General features: G+C 41.6%; 1 pseudogene across 1 annotated transcript; it reads left to right on the top strand.

Annotated features, from left to right (window-relative positions):
• Positions 1–1,170: 1,170 nt before the first annotated feature.
• Positions 1,171–17,123, top strand: LOC308093365 (chemerin-like receptor 1; annotated as a pseudogene). The gene is made up of 3 exons: positions 1,171–1,260; positions 4,331–5,403; positions 17,088–17,123. The product of its transcript is annotated as a chemerin-like receptor 1 (transcript).
• The last annotated feature ends 5,198 nt before the right edge of the window (positions 17,124–22,321 follow it).

Raw genomic sequence — 22,321 nt, 5'->3', positions numbered from 1 at the left:
GGACAATGAGGAAGAGGACTGTGACGAAGAGGATTATGAAGACAATGAATATGACAACACTGCAAAGGGCAGCCAACCTTTCTTCAGGAAGTTGTTGATGGTCCTCCTAGTGCAGCATCTGGTCCTGTTCCTCTTTGCTATTGACAATGGTGCCATGGGCTATATGCGCAAAAACCTGTTTTCATCCACAGGTTTTTATGTGGCCTTTGCCGTGTTTTCCGCTATGATCGTCCCTAGCTTCCGCAAACGAGAATTGAACTTTGCCCCGTTCTCTATCATGACCCTGAGCCTATCTTACATGGTGGGAATGATGTTCAGCTTCAACCCCAGCGCAACAGTCATCATGTTGATCAGCGTCATCATCGTCATGGTTGGCATCACTTCGGTATGACTTCACTTTGTGCTGGGAGGGACATGCTCCTCCTGTGGCTCATTGTCCTGGTGGTCTTTGCCAGTGTTGGGCAAGTTATTAGGAAGAGTAATAAGTTACCCACGTATTACTGTTATTACCTTCAAAAAGTTCTAATATTACTTGATCATTTGGAATCAAGAGTAACTAGTTACATTACAAGGTATATGACTATATTACTTTTGAATAGCTGTGCCAGGGTATTACACACTTGTTCAGATATTCTTGAATCTTGCCCCTGGCCATAAAGCAATAATTAAAAAAACTATTAAAAACCTGAAACTAATACAAAATCAACTAAAACTAAACTTTTTCGTTTTTTAAAACAAATTAAAACAAAACAAAAAAAGAAGAAAGAAATGATAAGCTTGCAGCTTTGTTGGTATACTGTAGGTCTGAGCAGAGAATCTATTGTGGTGAATATTTTCTCTTGTTCAGGTCATGGTGGACGTGTGTATTCCTTTTGGACCTTTTTTTTTTTTTAAAGAAACTCCATTTACCAGACAGCAGCATTTGCAAGGTTCTTTAAGCAACATCAGGATATACACAGACACTCATACAGGCGGACATTACTGTATACCTCTATAGCCTCCTACAGAGCCATTCAAATGACAAAACATTTACACCAGTGCTACTATACAGTATACTCATACTGTATTAAGCAAGACATGAAAATAATGAAATAAAATTGCATTTCAATTTAAATCTGTTTAAGCTATCTTACCAAAAGTTTCGGGCACCTACCTCTGAGGTATAGAACCATGGGATCGTGTCGGGAGGTGGTGGCGAGGCCAGCGGGATTGGTGGAGCTGGCGGGAGGCTTCCAGCTGCTTGAAGTGGTACACGTCCAGGTGAGTGATGAGGTCTGGTCACGTTATCTTTCTTCTGGAGCTTGTTCTGTCCATCTGTCTCTGCACAGCATCCACAATCAAAGCTATTGGTAATGCCTACCTGGCGGTATACGTTCGTATGATGTCTGCCACCATGAGATCCAGTCCCTGTCCTTCCTGTGTAGTCAGTAGGCCACTGTCGTTTAAAAAACAGATGTAAAAAAAACAAACAATGTAAACACATTTTAAGGTAGACAGCAAAATGAAATATTTCTCCCTGACTCTCTTGTTTTTTTACTATATCTAAAAATGTCCTTCCTCGCAGGAGACCGGGGTTCGAATCCCGGGCGTTACAATGGTGCCGTGACCCAGATTGGGTTTCCTGGTGGGGGAGTAGTGGCCCAGAGCCTCTGCCTGATGACAAAAAAAGCCTAATATCTCCCCCGGCCCAGGGGAAATTCCCCTTTAGGCTAGTGGTTAAGATGTTGGCTTTCCACAAACCAAAAACTAAATAAAAATGCATGGGTATCGAGGCTAATGCAAACTAAGATGTGAGACACAACAAATGTCTTCCATCACCTGATAAAGTATCATCCCAATGATCACATGTGAGAGTATGAAAATGCGGTCCTAAGTTAACGCTAGTCTGGCTACAACACGGGTCTTCAATAGGGGGTCCGAAGAGTTACACAACAGGGGGGCCGCTTGATCTTTGTGTGATAACAACTTCTTTACATTGACCACTTGAACCCTAGCATCCCTATGCTGGGGGGAACATTCACCGGAAATAGCAGATCTCACTTCTTTCGTGTATTGTCGTCATATGTCCAGCTCAGTGTCACAAAGCCACGCTCTCGTCTCTGGTCCCACTTGGAAGAGGCCAGCCTCTGAAGGAGGTCTGTACAGAGGACAGGTGGTGATTATGTGGTCGGCATTCTGCTCAGGCTTGCCACACTCGCATACTGCTCTGTCTGCCAGGCCCCACTCCTTCATGAACGATTTGAAGCGACCAACCGGAGGCGGTTCAGTAGGGTCCAATGCCGGCGTGGTAGATGTTCTCCTTCGACTCCATCTCCCGGGTCTTGGATGTGATGGTGCAGACGTGTGAGCTCAAATCTCCCATTCCTGCTTCCAGGAAGTTGCTAGCCATGCCCTTGTAGATAGGTCTTCAGGGATAGAACCAAGCATCTCTTGTGCTGTCCTGTTGTAGGGGTGACGGGACTTGAGTCTGCTTGGGGGCGCTGCCTTAGTTGTTGTTTCATGCAGGATATGCCAATCATGTTCTTGGGCTTTCCTTGCAAGTGCAAGGGTAGCGGCCTCTCGTCGGAGGCCGGCCGGGGCAATTCCCGCTAGGACTGGCAGGTAGGACACCAGATCTCACAACGTGTTGCATCGCGATGCGTTGTGAGCTTGTGGAACGGAACATTTTGGTGTTTAAGTGGTTAAATATCCGAACATGCAAAAAAACATTAATTTACACAACACTGATGATAGTGCTGTCGAACAAGTCTACGAAGCTGTCTATGAAATCAATGAAAAAACACAATTTTATTCTATAGGTGGGGGTCCCTGCTTCATCTCTCTCAGCTAAGGGGTCCTTGGCCTGAAAAAAGTTTCAGACCCCTGGGCTACAAGCTTTGCCCAACATGCGGCAGGGAGACTCTACCAAAACAACAAACACTGGCATGGTCTTTTGCATCTATTGGCGCATATACCGTAAGTAAGCTATCCATGTATGAATATTCTAATCTCTATATTACTCTGTTATGTCAGCGGTCAAACGTTTTTATGTCAAGGACCCACAGTTTTTGGCCGCGGACCCACAAATACAAATATTTTTGTGCCAGCCAGGGACCCTCATACAAGATTTCCGTTGTTAAAATGTAAAAAAAAGTTGACATTTTTTATAACACAATGTCAATGCTATTTGTTCAAATAGCATTTTTTGTAAAATGTTTTAAATAGCGGCGACACGTTGTAGGCTTGCAGATTGGCTATTTTCAAATAGCTGAAGTAGGAAGAGTTAAGGTGGTTAAATGGATTTAACTGGTCAGTCGGGGGGTTTTGTTGCATGATTAAACTGTAAGTAAACAGCACTTTTACACTGCACTGTCCATTGTCAAGTTCATACTCAATTATTAGTTAATCAGTATGTTATTTAATTTTGTGATACAAGGTATTGTGCAGTCGGTGGGGAGGCCCCAAACTTGAGCTTTGCTTGGAACCCCAGAATTGCTAAATCTGTCAGTGCCCCTAGTACTTACAAATACACTCAGCGGTTGTCCTGTGGTTTATTCATTTGTGAACAAGTGATGCAATTTCTGACTAAACTCGCTATTAATAATTCCCCATTTGACATGGTATTTCTTTGTGTGTTTCTAGGGATGTTGTAGGTCATATTAAAAAATGCAATGGTAGCAAGCACCAGAATCCTATTTTGCTACTTACCCCTATGTGTCAGGATACTCCATGCCGAATTTCATATGTGTAAGACAATTTATGTAATTTTAGTAAATTAATATAACTTGTAATGGCCCAAGGTATATGCTAACAGGAAATAATAGTGAAAAAAAGTTAACAGAGAACATCCTGAGGGCTGGGCCTGGCTCCCGGTCTACGACCACAGTTTGAACAAGACACTTCTCTGACTGTCTCTTCAACACTTTGAAACAGGTATCTTTTATTTTGATTTCTTTTTTATATAGACATGATTGTCATCTAGAATATAGAGCTTTTTAAAACTTATTTTAACATAAATAAATATATCACTTACAAAATGTTGATGTTATGAAATTGCATCAGCTGTATTTAGTAACGGTAGGCCTATGATAGCTATTGTATTTTATGTATGTATTTGTTTGATCCAGTAACGGAGGGAGCTATGATTGTCTTGACGGTGATCATGTGTGCAGGGTATTCATTTTAACAATACAAATCTCGTATGGGGGTCCCTGGCACCAAATAATTTCAGTATAATAATACATGGCCTGTTAAAACAAAGCATTAACCTTTGTTTTGTTATATTAGGTTTTAGGACGATTTAGGACGATAAACAGCAAATTTAGGACAATTGCTGTTTATCACAATAAAGAGATGGATCCGTCTGGTGGAAACGGCTGAATTTGAGGAGAATGAATTTGAGGAGTATGATTATGCTGAACTTCAAAAATCCCTCAAGATCATGTCCCTCGTCATTTTCAGCCTGGTCTTTGTGCTCGGTGTGTTGGGGAACGGCGTTGTCATCTGGGTGACGGGCTTCAAAATGAAGAAAACCGTCAACACCGTTTGGTACCTCAACCTCTCTGTGGCCGACTTCCTCGTTGCAGCGATCCTGCCCCTGAGAATCACTCACACAGCTCTGGACTTCCACTGGCCTTTTGGCAAATTCATGTGCAAAATAAACTTTACCATTTTCTTCATGAGCATGTATGCCAGCATCTACATCCTGATGGTCATCAGTGTTGACAGATGTGTATGTGTGGTGTGTCCAGTGTGGGCCCAGAACCACCGCAGCGTCAGAAAGGCGTCTTGTGTGATTCTGGGTGTCTGGGTGCTGGGCTTGGCTCTCAGCTCCCCTTACTTCATCTTTAAGGACACACAGCCCTCCATCCTTGATGAGGACATCATTAATTGTGCTACAACAACTTTGCACCCACCGGTGTCTACACACCCAAAGTGATTCAGTTGTGGACATTTCTATATGGGGTCATCATGCTCATCACTCACTTCCTCATGGGATTCGTGGTCCCTTTCACTGTCATCGTCTCCTGCTATTCTGTCATCATTTACCGGCTCAGGAATAATCGCTCGCTGGCCAGCCATTTACGTCGTCGTCCCTTCAAAATCATAGTAACTGTTATCACCGCATTTGTCCTGTGCTGGGCCACCTATCATATCATGTCTCTGATTGAGTATTTCCTGGTGACAGAGTACAGTATGCAGCGTGTGTTACACACCGGGATCCCCATAACCACCGGCCTGGCACTTCTCAACAGCTGCCTGAACCCGCTGTTGTAAGTGTTCATGGGTCAGGACTTCAAGGATGTATTTCGCAGCTCTACCCTAAAGGTGATGGAGAAAGCCTTCTCTGAAGAGCTGCCTCAGACCAACACTTCCACAAACCCAGGGAGCACCCATCAAGAGGCTGCCTTGTCTGAGACACAGGTTTTAGGGTTGTCTTTGAATGTACTTTAATATGTAAATTTCTTCTCAATACGTTCTCCAAGATTGAAACGATGATGAAAAATATTCAAAATAATATGTTGAAGTAACAGTTTAAAAAAACAGTATTGTTTGGAGGTTCTCTTTGACATGCATCTTTAATGTTTGAGTTTCTATTTTTCTCCCTGCTCTTCCTCTCCCTGTCCTACCTCCTTTTATTTTTTCTCTCTTTTCTGAATAATAACTGCGCGGAGAAAATGGCGCTTCACCGGCGCGTAATCATATTTGAACTGGGGACCACCCCCAAAATTAGTCATATTTGAACTGGTGACCCCCACAAAATAATCATATTTGAACTGGGGACCCCCCAAAATAATCATATTTGAACTGGTGACCCCCCCAAAAGAATCATATTTTAACTGGGGACCCCCCACCCAAAACAATCATATTTGAACTGGGGACCCCCACCCAAAATAATCATATTTGAACTGGGGACCCCCCCCCCAAAATTAATCATATTTGAACTGGTGACCCCCACAAAATAATCATATTTGAACTGGGGACCCCCCCAAAATAATTATATTTGAACTGGTGACCCCCCCCAAAATAATCATATTTTAAATGGGGACCCCCACCTAAAATAATCATATTTGAACTGGTGACCCCCCCCAAAAGAATCATATTTTAACTGGGGACCCCCCCAAAATAATCATATTTGAACTGGGGACCCCCACCCAAAATAATCATATTTGAACTAGGGACCCCCACCCAAAATAATCATATTTGAACTGGGGACCCCCCACCCAAAATAATCATATTTGAACTGGGGACCCCCACCCAAAATAATCATATTTGAGTTGTAGGCATTACATTTAGTTTGACTCGGTTCCAAAGATAAATATTGTGAGCAGATCTACAAGCTCAGAACGTCTCACCAGCCATAGCCCTGAAACATGACTGTCATACCATGACAGTCATGGTGCCGAGTCCCCCAGGTCTAAAGTTGTGTTCGATTTTTTCACATTGCCATCTCTCACATAAACATAAACGTTCAGATTTCAAATATAAAGTGCTTACCACCGAGCCACGGATGTTACAAGGCGATGCGGACCGCGATGAGTACCCGTATCTCCCGTATTGTTCAATAAAAAGCATTTTAATCCCATCGCCGGCCATTTTCTTTTTTTGTTTTTTTTTGTTTTGTAATGTATCAGAGTGCAATACACCTCCCAACCATTAGTGTCGCATGGTTGAAAGTATAGGAGACAATTTGGAGAAAATGGACGGCGATGGGATTAAAATGCTTTTTATTGAACAATACGGGAGATACGGGTACTCATCGCGGTCCACATCGCCTTGTAACATCCGTGGCTCGGTGGTAAGCACTTTATATTTGAAATCTGAACGTTTATGTTTATGTGAGCGATGGCAATCTGAAAAAATCGAACAAAACTTTAGACCAGGGGGACAGGGCACCATGACGCTTGTATACAAGCGTCATGTGAACCATGGCTACACCAGCCAGTATTTCAGTAGGTCTGGTTGCTGTCATTTCCTCTTTTTCTTTGGCTTCAAACATGGTGTCCATCACTTCAATCAAGCATTATTTAATTATTTCTGCATCAGAGAAAGGCTTCTTGTGCTTACCCAAAGAGTGAGCACTCCGTTGCTACGTTCAAAATGTAGTATTTTTCTGTTGGTAACAGGCAGCTAGCAAAGTGCTGGTACGAGCATACAAACTCACTGCTGTGCTGCTGAACTCTCGTGACCCCAGCTAACAGCCAATCAGCGCTGATTGCTTGCGCAGTCACCCACACCCACACACAGGCACACACACACGCACACACACACAGAGTCAGTCCACATGCATAGCGCTGCATGAAGTGAATACAAGGAAAATTCTGACTCGTGGTCGCGGTAACTCGCAGATTAATTGCCTGACTTACAAATAATATTTAATTAACTCCGCAGGGAGTTGTGCTGCGGTCCGGTCATGGGCCGCGGTCCGCCTGTTGAGTACCCCTCTATGGGCTCGTTCATATACAGTGGCCCCACCTGCAATACCATGAATGGCCAGCATGTCCATTTGGCTTCAATGAAACCACTGGGTTCTGGGGGCTTGGTTTTGGCCATTGGATTTAGCAGGACTATGCTAGCCTGGCATGGCCAGACTAATATCACTGCGTAGATATTAAGGGCATTTTTTTTTTGCAATGGCAGATTCTTCCCCATTTCACACGGTTGTTATTTTTACCTTTCTGCAAAGATGCACATCAAGGTTGGCTGCATTCTTCTAATAGTAAACTATACAATAAATACAAGGTTCAAATGAAACCATTCTAATAGCAACTATACAATAAATACAATGTTCAAATGAAAAAGTTTCAGACCCCTGGGCTTCAAGCTTTGCCCAACATGCGGCAGCGAGGCTCTACCAAAACAACAAACACTGGCATGGTCTTTTGCATCTATTGGCGCATATACTGTAAGTAAGCTATCCATGTAGGAATATTCTAATCTCTATATTACTCTGTTATGTCAAGCGTTTTCATGTCAAGGACCCCCAAATGAATGAGTTTTTGGCCACGGAACTGCAGATACAAATATTTTGTGTCAGCCAGGGACCCTCATGCAAGATTTCCATTGAAAAAAGTTTTTCATATATGTTCAAATAGCATTTTTAGCACATTTTTGTGGCGACAATAGCGACACGTTGTAGGCTTGCAGATTGGCTATTTTCAAATCGCTGATGTATGAAGAGTTAAGGCCCACGCATGCTACCAAAATCGGTGGTCACCCTAGAGAGAGCGTTCTCTGTGATAGAGAGAGCTCTCTCTATCACCACCGCGGTGATAAGGTGATAAGGTGACCACCTCATTTGGTAGCATGCGGGTCCCTTAAAGGTGGTTAAATGGATTTAGATTATTAACCCTGTTTATTACATGTGGGGGTGTATCTTATAGGTGGTGCAACGTTGTGGTTGTGGTGCATGTTGCATGTCTACATTTTACCTGTATGTTTCCTGCCATGCTGTCTCTTACCACTGTTTTTTTCTTCTTCCATGTTAATTGTGTTGACGTGAAACGATCAGTGTGACGTCGTCAATGAGCTGCAGCCACAGAGTTCCATAGAACCTAGATCAGTGGTTCTCAATTTTTTTCATGTCAAGGACCCCCAAACTGATACCTATTAGGCCATGGACCCCCATCTGAAAGGAGTTTGTGCCAGGGGGATCCCAAAAGAGTAGATTTGTCAAGGTTTTTCAAAATCTTTCAAAAATAGCCGATCTTCAAGCTCACAACACGTCGCATTGCGACACACTGGGAGCTTGAAGATCAGCTTCTTTTTTTTTGTTGCTGAGGACCCTCTCAATCCCACTCAAAGACCCCTGGGGGTTCTCCAGACCCCATTTTGAGAACCATTCACCTAGGGAGTGTGAACCCCCCTTTACTTAGCAAAGAGATGGAGTGAGATATGGCAGTGGGTTTCAAACGGTGTGCCGAGGCACTGTGAGTCAACTCCATGTGTGCCTGGAGATTCCACATTATTAGAGAGAACACATTATTATTGCAATATATGCAACTATACAACAATTTATGAGTGCTCTTTTAATTTAAATCCAGCATGTTTATAATTATTTCATGTTCATGTATCATTATGTACATCAATGTGCATTAAGTTAAGTCAAATAGTGAAATAACTTCTTCACTTCTTCTTTTCAGCTGACTTTTTTGGTTTACATGTTTTCATTTAAAGTTGCATGTAGCTTTCCTCTAAAGTCGACATTCACCGATGGCAGTAGCCGATATTTATCTATTGTTGATAAGCATCAATTATGCGCTGGCTATGTTGATGTGATGGTTATCTTTAATCTATCAAGCTGCAGATTCTGATCATCTTTTATAATGAAGATGTACTGTATTTGTTTCCCTGGCACAAAAGGGGGAAATAATAACGCCAATAACTAAATAAACAAATATCGGTATCGACTGTATTTTGGGGGCGAGTGTTCCGGTTACCCTCTGTCTGTATCTGACTTCAGCTATTCTGCAGCCTCACGTAAGGGCCTAACAGTAATATTATATTAAAACAGTGATTCTCAACCTTTTCTGGATCAGGACCCACTTGAAAATCTTGTTAAGTGTTCGCGGCCCACCCACCTGACCACTTAACACGGCAGTGGTCAGATGGGTGGGCCGCGTGGAGTTTCAGAGCATGTTTATATTAATGATCAATCAATTGATCGAGTTCTGGGTTTCAATGGAACTAACACAGTAACAGTACTATATAAGTTCCTATTTATTTCCATATATAATATGCATTTTTCCCCCATAACTTTTACAAATATTAATGTTATATTATCATTGCAATTATTTGGGGGGCCCACTTGCTGTATCCTCACGGCCCCTCCAATGGGCCCTGGCCCACAGGTTGAGAATCACTTGTCTAACATGGTTTTGAAAAAGTGTAAACCACATATAAACCACAGGATGTTTTGACACTCATCTCTCTGCTGTGCTGCATGTGGGCGTTCAGCTGAAACCAGTTTCCATGAAGTGAAGGAGTTATCTTCAGATCTTAAGACTTAATTGGTGGTTTCATGGATCTGTAAAAATGTGCACTGTGTGCAGGTTGCAGAGCCTCGCTACAAATGCAGACACACAACAGGGCGGTGCAGGTTATTTTTCATGTTAAGGACCCCAAAATGTATTTGGATTTTGGGCGCGGAACCCAAGCTGAAGATATTTTGGTCCAGGGACCCCCATACAACAGGGGTCTTCGTCTTTTTTCAGAACAATAGAGACAGCAGATTAAGCAATAACTACTACTTATAAAATGTTGTTGCAGATTAAACTTTAAACTAAGGTTTTCAAATAATTGTAGTGGAGTAAAAGTTCAATATTTGCCTCTGAGATGTAGTGGAGTAGAAGTAAAAGTACTGAAAACTGGAAATACTCCAGTAAAGTAAAAATACCTCAAAAGGTACAATACTTGAGTAAATGTACTTAGTTACTTTACACCACTGGCTTTGCCCAACATGCGGCAGCGAGGCTCTACCAAAACAACAAACACTGGCATGGTCTTTTGCGTCTATTGGCTCATACAGTATAAGCTATCCATGTAGGAATATTCTCATCTCTATATTACTTACTCTGTTATGTCAGTGGTTCTGAAAAATTTGCATGTGAAGGACCCCCAAATTAATGAGTTTTTGGCTGCGGACCTGCAGATAAAAAAAATTGTGCCAGCCAGGGACCCTCATACAAGATTTCTGTTGTTCAAACTCTTTATATTTGTTCAAATAGCATATTTTGCACATTTTTTAAATAGTGGTGACACGTTGTAGGCTTGCAGATTGGCTATTTTCAAATAGCTGATGTAGGAAGAGTTGAGGTGGTATAAACCCTGTTTATTACATGTGGTGGTGTATCTTAGGTGCAACGTTGTGGTTGTGGTGCATGTTGCATGTCTACATTTTACCACTATGTTTGCTGCCATGCTGTCTCTTACCACTGTTTTTTTCTTCTTCCATGTTTCCAGTGAGTGTTGTTGACGTGAAATGATCAGTGTGACGTCAATGAGCTGCGGCCACAGAGTTCCATAGAACCTAGATCAGTAGTTCTCAAACATTTTCATGTCAAGGACCCCCAAATTGATACCTACAGTATTAAGCCATGGGCCCCCATCTAAAAGGAGTTTGTGCCAGGGGGGCACAAGAGGTTTTTCAAAATCTTTCAAAAATAGCCGATCTTCAAGCTCACAACACGTCGCATTGCAACACATTGTGAGCTTGAAGACCGGTTATTTTTGAATAGCCAAATAGTATTAAATTCTTTCATTTTTTGCTGAGGACCCTCTGGATCCCGCTCAAAGCCCTTGGGGGTCCCCAGACCCCATTTTGAGAACCATCCACCTAGAGGGAATGTGAACCCCCCTTTACTCAGCAAAGATATGGAGTGAGATAAGGCAGTGGTTTTCAAACGGTGTGCCGAGGCACTGTGAGTCAACTCCATGTGTGCCTGGAGATTTTGTGACAACACATTATTGTTGCAATATATAAAACATTTAACAAAATATTTAAATCCAGTATGTTTACATAGATCATGTAGCCTCCAGATGATTATTTCATGTTAATGTATCATTATGTACATCAATGTGCATTAAGTTAAGTCAAATAAGAAATCAAGTAAACTTGAGTAAAATCCACTTCACTTCTCCTTTTCAGCTGAAAAATGTGGTTTACACGTTTTCAGTTGAAGCTACATGTAACTTTCCTCTTTTAACCCGGATTTGAACCCGGTTTCCTGCGCAAGTACTGATTTTTTTTCCATTGAGCTAATAGACCAGGGGCCTGTTCCTCAAAAGGTGAATTTAAAAAGCCTGGCCTTAAGCCAAATCCAGGCTTGACAAAGTCGGGTCCGAAAAGCGTCGTTTATTCCGTTCCTCAGACGCCAAGCCAGGCTGAAAAGGAGCAACTTTGTCGAGCTAGGCTATGTCAAGCCAGGCTGTGTCCAGCCAGGATAATGAAGCCAGGCTGAATGGGCGGCGATTCGCCAGCGACGTATTTCTATAAAAGACCATGAACTCGAGCGCAGATTCCTTGAACTTGACCAATCATGGCAGCGGGGAACAAAACTCGAGCAGCGTTTTTCTCTGTGGCCGAACAGCAGCAGCTCATGCAAGCATATGAGGAAGTGAAACATGTTATCAACAGAAAAGGAAACGCGACCGCAATAAATCGATCCAGGGAGAAAGCTTGGCAAAGTATTGCAAGCACACACAGAGTGTGTGTGTGTGTGTGTGTGTGTGTGTGTGTGTGTGTGTGTGTGTGTGTGTGTGTGTGTGTGTGTGTGTGTGTGTGTGCGACGGACGGGCAACAGGACGTACGGACGGGGGGGGACGGGACGGGGGACGGGGACGGGGGGGTTGTGTGTGTGTGTGTGTGTGTGTGTGTGTGTGTGTGTGTGTGTGTGTGTGTGTGTGTGTGTGTGTGTGTGTGTGTGTGTGTGTGTGTGTGTGTGTGTGTGTGTGTGTGTGTGTGTGTGTGTGTGTGTGTGTGTGTGTTTGCGACGGACGGGCAACAGGACGTACGGACGGGACGGGACGGGATGAGCGGGGGACGGGACGAGACACGCAATAACCCCACATTTGCAAGACCACTTTGGTAGAAATTTGGGTTGTGTAGTTACCTTGCCATCATGATGTAACGCCAAAGGTGGACAAGAAATAAAAAATAATTTCTCCATTGACTAGAAATTTATAATTTAAAATATGCTCCTTATTGACTTACAAAGAGGCTCCTTTAAACCCGTAACTAATAATGTATATATATTTAAATATATGTATATATATATATATATATATATATATATATATATATATATATATATATATATATATATATATATATATATATATATATATATATATATATGTATGTATGTATGTATGTGTTAGACATTTTTTATAATATTAAAAAAAAATTGGTAATATATTATCAAACATCTAACAACAATATGAACTGTAGTGTTAACAGAGTGACAATGACATATCACATGAGTTATCGTGAAACAATTATGATTCATGGTCACACACTATTTCAGTAATATAATTACATTGATTATATCTTATTGTATTGATTTCATTTTATTTGAATGCAGGGTCATTCAAATGAGTCCATATACAAACACATGTGTTGAATTAACTGTGGAAAAACTTGAAGAACAAAGACACTGGATTAAGTAAGCTTGGCTGTTAGCCTGCTCCTGACCAGGCTAACTTCACAGCTAAATTGCCATGGTAACTAAGCTAGGCTTGCTTCAATTCTCTTTTGAGGAATCGGATAAGGCTAAACTTAGCCAGGGTGAACTGGCTAAACTAATCTTCAAGATAATTCACCTTTTGAGGAACCGACTCAGCTCTAATCCTGGCTAAATTAAGCCAGGATAGGTGGTAAAGCCAGGCTTTAGCTCTAATTCACCTTTTGAGGAACAGGCCCCCTGCCTGCTTGCTCAGGGGATAAATTGAACCTTGACCAAAAATATTTTGTCAACATTTTTGACAGATAGACACATGAAAAAGTGCAAAACCATGGCACCACCTCTTTAAACCTTTTTTGGTCCAAACTAATACTATATAGTATTGGCCACATATCGGTATTGGCCACATATCGGTATTGGCCACATATCGTATCGGCCGATTTGCTGTCCTCGGCCGATAATATCGGCCGATGACAGCAAATCGGCCGATACGATATTGGTATCGGCAAATAAAGTTGACATTCACCGATGGCAGTAGCCGATATTTATCTGTTGTTGATAAGCATCAATTTTGCACTGGCTATGTTGATGTGATGGTTATCTGCAACATACCAAGCTGCAGATTCTGAACAGTTATCTTTTATAATTAACATGTATTTGTTTCCCTGGCACAAAAGGGGGAAATAATAATAAATATCGGTACCGGCTATCGGCTAAATTGTTATTTTAAACTTCGGTATCGGCAAAGAATTTCCATATCGGTGCATCCCTATAGTGTCACTTCTGTGCTCTATTCCTGTCCTGTCTGAATACAAGAATGCTCGCCTACGCTAATCCGGCGACCTCGGAACTGTTGCCACCAGGTATTCCTAAACGTAACCTCAGTAAAACTATGCCTAAAACTAAACTTATTCCTAAATGTAACCTCAGTAAAACCATGTCTAAACCTAGCCTTATTCCTAAACTAAACCTCAGTAAAATATATGCCTAACCCTAAAGTTATTCCTAACCTTAATCTCAGTAAAACAAATACAAGAATATAGCTGCAAGCAGCGATAATACGGGGCCAGTGAATATATGAGAGAGAGAGAGAGAGAGAGAGAGAGAGAGAGACATGGAAACTGGAGAGAGAGAGAGAGAGAGAGAGAGAGAGAGAGAGAGAGAGAGAGAGAGAGAGAGAGAGAGAGAGAGAGAGAGAGAGAGAGAGAGAGAGAGAGAGAGAGAGAGAGAGAGAGAGAGAGAGAGAAAGACGCAGACAGACAGACAGACAGACAGACAGACAGACAGACAGACAGACAGACAGACAGAGTGAGAGAGAGACAGAGTGAGAGAGAGACAGACAGACAGACAGACAGACAAAAAAGCAATTGCAATAATAGCACAATAAGACATGGAAACGGAATAGATTGAAATTGAGACAATGCAGATGATTCCAACAGGCGAATCTACTTTTCAGCTCGACCCAGCTGAGGTGATCATACATAGGACGCAGGGGGGGAATTGTAGGTTAAGAACCTCACTCATGGACACCTCAACCTATTGCCATTGACAGGAATCGAAGTCTCAACCTTCGGATTGACAGGCTGCAACACTACCTATAGTGCTATAGCTTTGTCTAGGCTGAGGTTGTCTGTTGAAGATAAAAGTGAACCAGTGAAAGCAGCCGATCTACAAGCTCAGAAACAAGTTGCTATCTGAAAAGTTGTGAGATTGTAGATCGGCTATTTTCACAATGAAGTTTGTCATACATTGCAAAAACATACTCTCTCCAAGAAGCATTTCATGTTACCTTTAACAGTTGCACATGCATTAATTGATACAGTCATGTTTTGTGCGATACAATTGAAAAGTAGCCAGCGAGAGGTGAGGCTTCAACCGACGACCCTGCGATCCAGAGGCTGATGCTGAAGCAAGACGCCATTGGACCAACAGACCAGAACCAGTGAAAAAAGAATTCACACTAACACTAACACTAAGATCACTCGTTCACAAACCATTTACCAATAGAGAAATTGTATGTCTCCTTGAAACCGAAACCAGTGAAAGCAGCCGATCTACAAGCTCACAAAACGTTGCTATCTGAAAAGTTGTGAGATTGTAGATCGGCTATTTTCACAATGAAGTACGTCATACATTAAAAAAACATACTCTTTAATAAGCAATTCATGTTATCTTTACCGTTTGCACATGTATTCATTGATACAGTCATGTTTTTTGCAATTTAACTTAAATGAGTCTGCATCAAGTGAGGCTTGAACCGGCAACCTTGCGGTAGTGAGGCACTCGCTTAAGGGAGAAGCCATTGGACCAACAGACAAGAACCTGTGAAAAAAGAGATCATCGAGATGATACAGATTCACGCAAATAGCTGAAAAATCCTGGGTTGAAGTGTTTTTCAAACTGCTCAAAATTGCGGACAATCTAAGGGCGGAGCTTACTGGTCAACGTGATACATGTGTTCCTCATGAGTCAAGGCACATGTGTAAGCAGGTTTAATGGCTGTCGGCCAAACGAGGCATGACTTTTGCCTGTTTAAAGTTTGCATTTTCAAAAAATTGCTATAGCGCCCCCCTTTGACCAATTGGAGTAAGATTGGTTTCAGTGATATTTGGAATGACCCTCAACATTACCGCAAAGTTTCAAAGAAATGTGAGTCTGCATGTATGTGTTAGGGGCAGATGAATAATTGTCATAAAACTGCAATATTCATTGGCTCATTAAAGCTTAATTTTTTCACTTATGGAAAATCTTTTTTTCCTTGTTTACACTTCATCCTACTCCTTTTCAAACATTGTTGTTGCTGTGCTTGTTATTTTCTGTTTTGTATTGATTTGTTTTTAATTAGCCTAATGATCAATCACTGCTCAGGCGCCTGCAGCTAGTTCAAAATGCTGCTGCGCGCCTTCTCACAGGCACCAAAAAACGTGACCATATCTCCCCAGTCCTGGCCTCACTCCACTGGCTCCCTGTCAAATTTAGAATTGATTTTAATAACTGCTTTTAAATCCCTCAATGGGATAGCCCCATCTTATTTAACAGAGCTTGTTAAACACCACAACCCACCTAGAGCCCTAAGGTCAACTCACCTCTCTTTAATGACTCCCACAGTAACTGCCAAACTGAGAACCAGGGGTGACCGTGCTTTCGCCGTGGCTGCCCCCAGGCTCTGGAACGATCTACCCCTTTTCATTAGATCCGCCCAGTCCATTGTGGTTTTTAAGTCCCTACTCAAGACTTACTTTTTTGACCTGGCTTTTAACCAAAATTAAGCCTTAAACTTTGATTTGTGTTTGTAATTGCTCATGACTTAATTGTACTTTGACTGTATTTTGTACTTGTTGTTCTTGTTTTGTTGACCTGTACAGCACTTTGGTCGGCGACAGTCGTTTTTAAATGTGCTATATAAATAAAGTTCGATTTGATTTGATTTGAAAATAAGCGTTTTTTTTAATCATTCAAGTTTGGGAAGACACCGAATTCCTCTTTTGAGTCTCGAGCTGAAAACGTTTTGAAATCCCTGGTCTACAGTATGCCAAGTATACCAAATGAAGGGGTTCCAGGTTTTACTAAGTCCAGCTTAGTGAGTTAGCATGTTTTGTGAATTAACCCCTTGGATGACCAAATATGAATAAATAGTGGTCTAATATATCTTTAGGACTGTTTAGGCCATATTTGAATAAGTTCAGGTTATGTGTTATAACTTTTGGCAATGCATCAAACAAAACACTAAGATCCAGAAACTAACTCTCAAAACATCTCAAACACAAATAAAATCCTTTCTGCACCAATCATAGATTTGTGAGGCTGTAATCCATACATATGGCTATATTTATAATTAGCGTGGTCATGTAAGTGGCTATAGTAGTGGTGGCTAAGTGAACAGTGCAGTATAACACTGAATACTGTGGATGCACATGTGTTGTGTAGGAGTCACAGTCCAGGGGCGACCCAGTAGCCCAGTGATCGGGGTGCATACATGGGCTCAAATGCCTCCCCGGTTCAATTCGCCACCAGACAGACCATTTGCTGCGTGTTACGCCACAGTATCTCCGTTCCTGTCTCTCTCAACCGTCTCTTTAAATAAATGCTTAAAAAATGAAATCGTGGTGTCAGCCTCCACCTCAATGTCAGCAAAACAAAGATGATTGCTGACCACAGCAGGATGCAGGGAGCACACGCCCCTATTCTCATCAACAGACTGGTCACACCCCGTGGGCATCATCACGATCCTCCTCCGCAGGCTGAAGAGGTTTGGTATGGACTCCACTACAGGTGCTTTATTGACAAGTATCCTGACTGGCTGCATCACTACCTGGTAAAGAAGATGCTCCACCCACGACCTTATAAGGCCCTGGGGCATAAGTTCTTGAAAGAGTTTCAGTCACTTTCACCTGCAAAAGTGATGCCAACACCAAAACAGTGGTGGAAAAGGTACTCACATTTGTTACTTAAGTAAAAGTATCAATACTGCAATGTAGAAATACTCTGTTACCAGTTAAAGTCCGGAATTCAAAATTGACTTGAGTAAAAGTACAAAAGTATTGTTTTCAAAATGTACTTAAAGTACCAAAAGTAGAAAGTACTCATTATGCAGAATGTCCCATATCACAAGTTTTCAAATGTATAAAAGGTAGACTAATCCTTTGAAAATAGTAGATCGGGGGGGCACGGTGGCACCTGCAGTAACTTCTTTGTCTCTTCTGGGCAGCCAATCACGGTCCTGCAGTCACTGCTTGTGGTCCTTAATTCCCTGCTGGATTTACTGTTTCACTGACCAGTTAAATCTTTCCCCCAACTCCCTGACCCGCCCCCGTCAGCAGCGGCAAATCTCGGTCCTGGATTTATTGTTTCACTGACCAGTTAAATATTTCCCCCAACTCCCAGACTCCATTCCTTGATGAGGAAGAAGGAGGAGCATGATGAAACAGCACAGAAAGGATTAAATAAAAATAAAGTTTGATTTGATTGATTTTTACACTTTGTCAGCTTGTTCTTTTGTCATGCCATGGTACATCATGATCTAGTAATTGTATTCGTTTTTTTTACATAACCTGCAGTCCATTTGGAAATTAGTTGGCTGTTCATTGCAAGAGGAAGTTACAATCTTTTCTATTTTGATTAGCTTACTGCCTTCAAAGTACCCAGGCTGTGCTCCAGTATTTTATTTATTGTGGGTAATGTATTTGAGAACAGCAAAACCGATCATGTATGAGTTTATAGCCCTGAAACATGACTGTCATATCGTGACCGACCGTCATGGATGAGCTCAACTTGGTATTTAAACTTTCTCCCTTTTTGGTCCGTACATCTACAGTACATGAACGTTCATATTCCAAATATAAAGTGCTTACCCCATGGCTACGGATTTTACAATTATGTACGTTTCCTCAGAAGTACCCGAATATTCTGAATTGCTAAATAAAAAGCATTTTAATCCGATTGGTGGCCATTATCCCCTTATTTTCTTCATATGCTTTCAACTACGTGACCCTATCGGCTGGGAGGTGTATTGCACTCTGGTACATTATAACTCTATGAGAAAACGGCCACCGATCGGATATTTTAATCCGATCGGTGGCTTTTTATTGTATAATACGGAAAATACGGGTACTTATTGAGGGCCCGTACATAATTGTAACATGTGTGGCCATGAGCTAAGTACTTTATTTTTGAAATCTGAACGTGTATATAGATGTATGGAGCAAAAAGGGAGAAAGTGCAAACACCAGGTTGAAGTTCATCCATGAACGTAACAGACGACCGTCATATGATCCATGGCTGGCGTTTGTTTTCCAAGTATTTCCAATTTTCAGTACTTTTACTTCTACTCCACTAAATCTGATCTCAGAGGCAAATATTATACTTGTACTCCACTACAATTATTTGAAAACTTAAGTTAAGTTGTAGATTTGGATTATTATTACAGAACATACATTAACCACTTCAGCCCTATATACATTTCAGCCATTTGAAAATAGCAAATCTATAAGCTCACAATGATGTAGGCTATCACTACATAACTAAAAGAGTTTATGAGTTAGGGTATCAACAATATATTAGGGTAACATGCTATGGTTTAAAACACTAAACCATAGCATATGTTAACCTAGAACAGGGGTCTTCATAAGGGGGTCCTCATAGTTACTACAGTACAGGGGGTCCGGCAAATCTATTTGAGATTTTTTCACTGAAAATAGCCGATCTACAAGCTGACAACGCGTCATGCTGCGATCTGCTGTTTGTGGTAGGCTACAGTGCCTCCCCGAATCCACAGACAGCCAATCCGTGTCCCAAGAGAAACCACGCTGCTGATAGAGTAAACCCGTTCAGATTTCAAATATAAACTGCTCACCCCAAGGTCACGGATGTTGCAATTATGTACGTTTCCTCAAAAGTACCCGTATATTCCGTATTGTTCAATAAAAAGCATTTGAATCCGATTGGTGGCCATTTTTCTCCATAAGCTTTCAACATCGCGACCGTATCGGTTGGAAGGTGAATTGCACTCCGATACGTTATAACTCTATGAGAAAATGGCCACCAATCGGATTAAAATGCTTTTTATTGAACAATACGGAAGATACGGGTAATTCTGAGGGCCCGAACATAATTCTAACATCCATGGCCAGCCCTTTATATTGAAATATGAACGTTTATGTAGATGAATGAAGCAGTAAGGGAAAAGTGCAAACACCTGGTTGAAGTTCATCCATGACGGTAACAGAGCTTGCGAAATGACATTTCCGGAGGGTTTACCAGGCTAGCATGCAGACAGAGTAAGACCGCATGGCTCATTTGCATATCCTCGTGAATTTTAAGTAGCCTTGCGGTCTTCATTTACTTGTAACAGAATATTTCTGTATTGCGGTATTGATACTTTTACTTAAAGGAGAATACCGGACAAATTAAGTGTTGTCTTTGATGTCTCGTTACTCACCGACCGACGTGAAAAGTGGCGTTCTTTTTTTCCATAGATTCCCGTGTCGTCATTTTTTAAACCCCCTCCGTTGTCAGAATGGGAGCGCGTGGGTTAGGGAGATTCGTCTATTATAACCGAGGCAAAGTTGTTTTTCTCTCTACTGCTAGTCATTGTGGAGTCTCATGATAGTCAAACATGCGTTGAAATTTCCTGCGAGACCACCGTTAATGGCGAACGAGTTAACACTGGTTGCTTGTTTCCAGAACCTGGCAACACGAGTTGCCAGGTTCTGGAAAGAAACAAGCATCCAGTGTTAAATCGTTCGCCATTAACGGTGGCCTCGCAGGAAATCACACTCGCACAATCACACTCTACAATTTTATTACACTCCTTCTTATCACATATAGCCAAAATATAATGTAGTAGGGTGGCCATACGTCCTTTTTTACCCGGACATATCCTCTTTTGGGGGGCTGTCCGGCCTGTCTGGGGGGTTTTATAAAATCCTTCATATGTCCGGGGTTTTGAGAGTTCGGGTGATATCCCCCCCACTTCTGGGACGAAGAAAAAAGAAAAAAACTCGAGCCGGAGGTTTCTACGGGTGGAAAACGGAACGCTCGTCCTAAAACACACTGCCCCATTTTTTTTGCAGGCCGAGGCCGCCGGATTAGACCGGGGGCGAGGGTGTTTTAGGACGACGGTTCTTCCATTTCAGACTCTGAATCAAACCCCATTGCGCTGCTCGCGCACCTGAAATGCGCGATGGAGACCCGCCAATGTTTCATGACTGATAGACATGAGAGAAGGCCCTTCACAGCTAATAGAGAATTTAAAATGTTAAGAATCTGTTCAGAATTGAATGAGTAAAATAGTTAAATAGCCTGAAGTGTCCCTCTGTGGCTCGTGGTAATTATTAATGCTTTGATCATCTCATCAATTGTAAGTCTAGAATGACAGATGCAATGAATACAAGAGTATGTTACATTATATGTACAGTATATATGCTACAAGCAAGCAGAGCCACACAGTTGAACAAGTTGGCTCGGGCAGGAGTCGATCCCATCCTCCCGGTGCGTGTGCTTTTCTTTGATTGGCCGAACGTTTATATTTTAGCGCTCCGACCGACATCGCCTGATTGTCGAGGTCGGAGCGCTATAATATCAACGTTCGGCCAATCAAAGAAAAGCACACGCACTGGGCCAATAAATAGCCAATAATAAATGTTGCAATCGTGTCATTGTTATCCAAGTTATTGCTTATTGCTAGTAATCAGTGGTGGAAAAAGTACTCAAACTTTTTACTTAAGTAAAAGTATCAATACCGCAATACAGAAATACTCTGTTACAAGTAAATGAAGACCGCATGGCTACTTAAAATTCACGAGGATATGCAAATGAGCCATGCGGTCTTACTCTGTCTGCATGCTAGCCTGGTAAACCCTCCGGAAATGTCATTTTGCAAGCTCTGTTACCGTCATGGATGAACTTCAACCAGGTGTTTGCACTTTTCCCTTACTGCTTCATTCATCTACATAAACGTTCATATTTCAATATAAAGGCTTATGGCTTAATGTTGTGTGTGTAATTGTTTTTGATTACATTAAGGTATATGGTAAACCCAAAGAAATAGAACTTTTTGGTTATTTGTCCTTCAAGACAAGTTAATGCATTTGTTCTGTACTCTGTAACTACATGCGTAAAGCGAGGGAGGAAGAGTGGAAACAACACATTCTAGCGGTTCTCACCTCTACTTCCCTTTTTACTTGTGGCTGTGTCTTCATGACATGGTTATCAGTAAGTCTTGCTGACTGTTAATGACTCATACTGGACAGACACATGCAGACAAGCTCGGAGACAAGTGAGTAAAACTGGATTACCTCACTGTAACTTAACAATTTATATTCATTGACTGGAATGTATCTTATACATGTTTGGCATTGTAGCATGACATCATTTTCAATTTTCACTTTCAATTCAAATAATTCATACTCAGAGATGAAAGTGAAGAAGTGGTCCAAATACGATGTACACAAACTTGAAATGAAACCACATTATTTTATATCACACGTAGTTTAAATTTGAAAATCTTTACATTAACATTGTTGAGACTCAGCATGCTCATAGATTTATTCACAGCTTTACAGAACAGAGAGTACAGTACATGTGTTGGTTCTGAAGTGTGTCTTTCATTGCAGTTACTTGATGTTGAGGTTACTTTTCACCCCATGACACCATGTGGCTTC

The sequence above is a fragment of the Gymnoscopelus braueri genome, assembly GCF_963280865.1.
Source record: "Gymnoscopelus braueri genome assembly, chromosome: 10".
In the NCBI taxonomy this organism is placed as follows: Eukaryota; Metazoa; Chordata; class Actinopteri; order Myctophiformes; family Myctophidae; genus Gymnoscopelus; species Gymnoscopelus braueri.
Note: the sequence above shows the minus strand (reverse complement) of the source record. Positions and strands in the feature narration are given on the sequence as shown.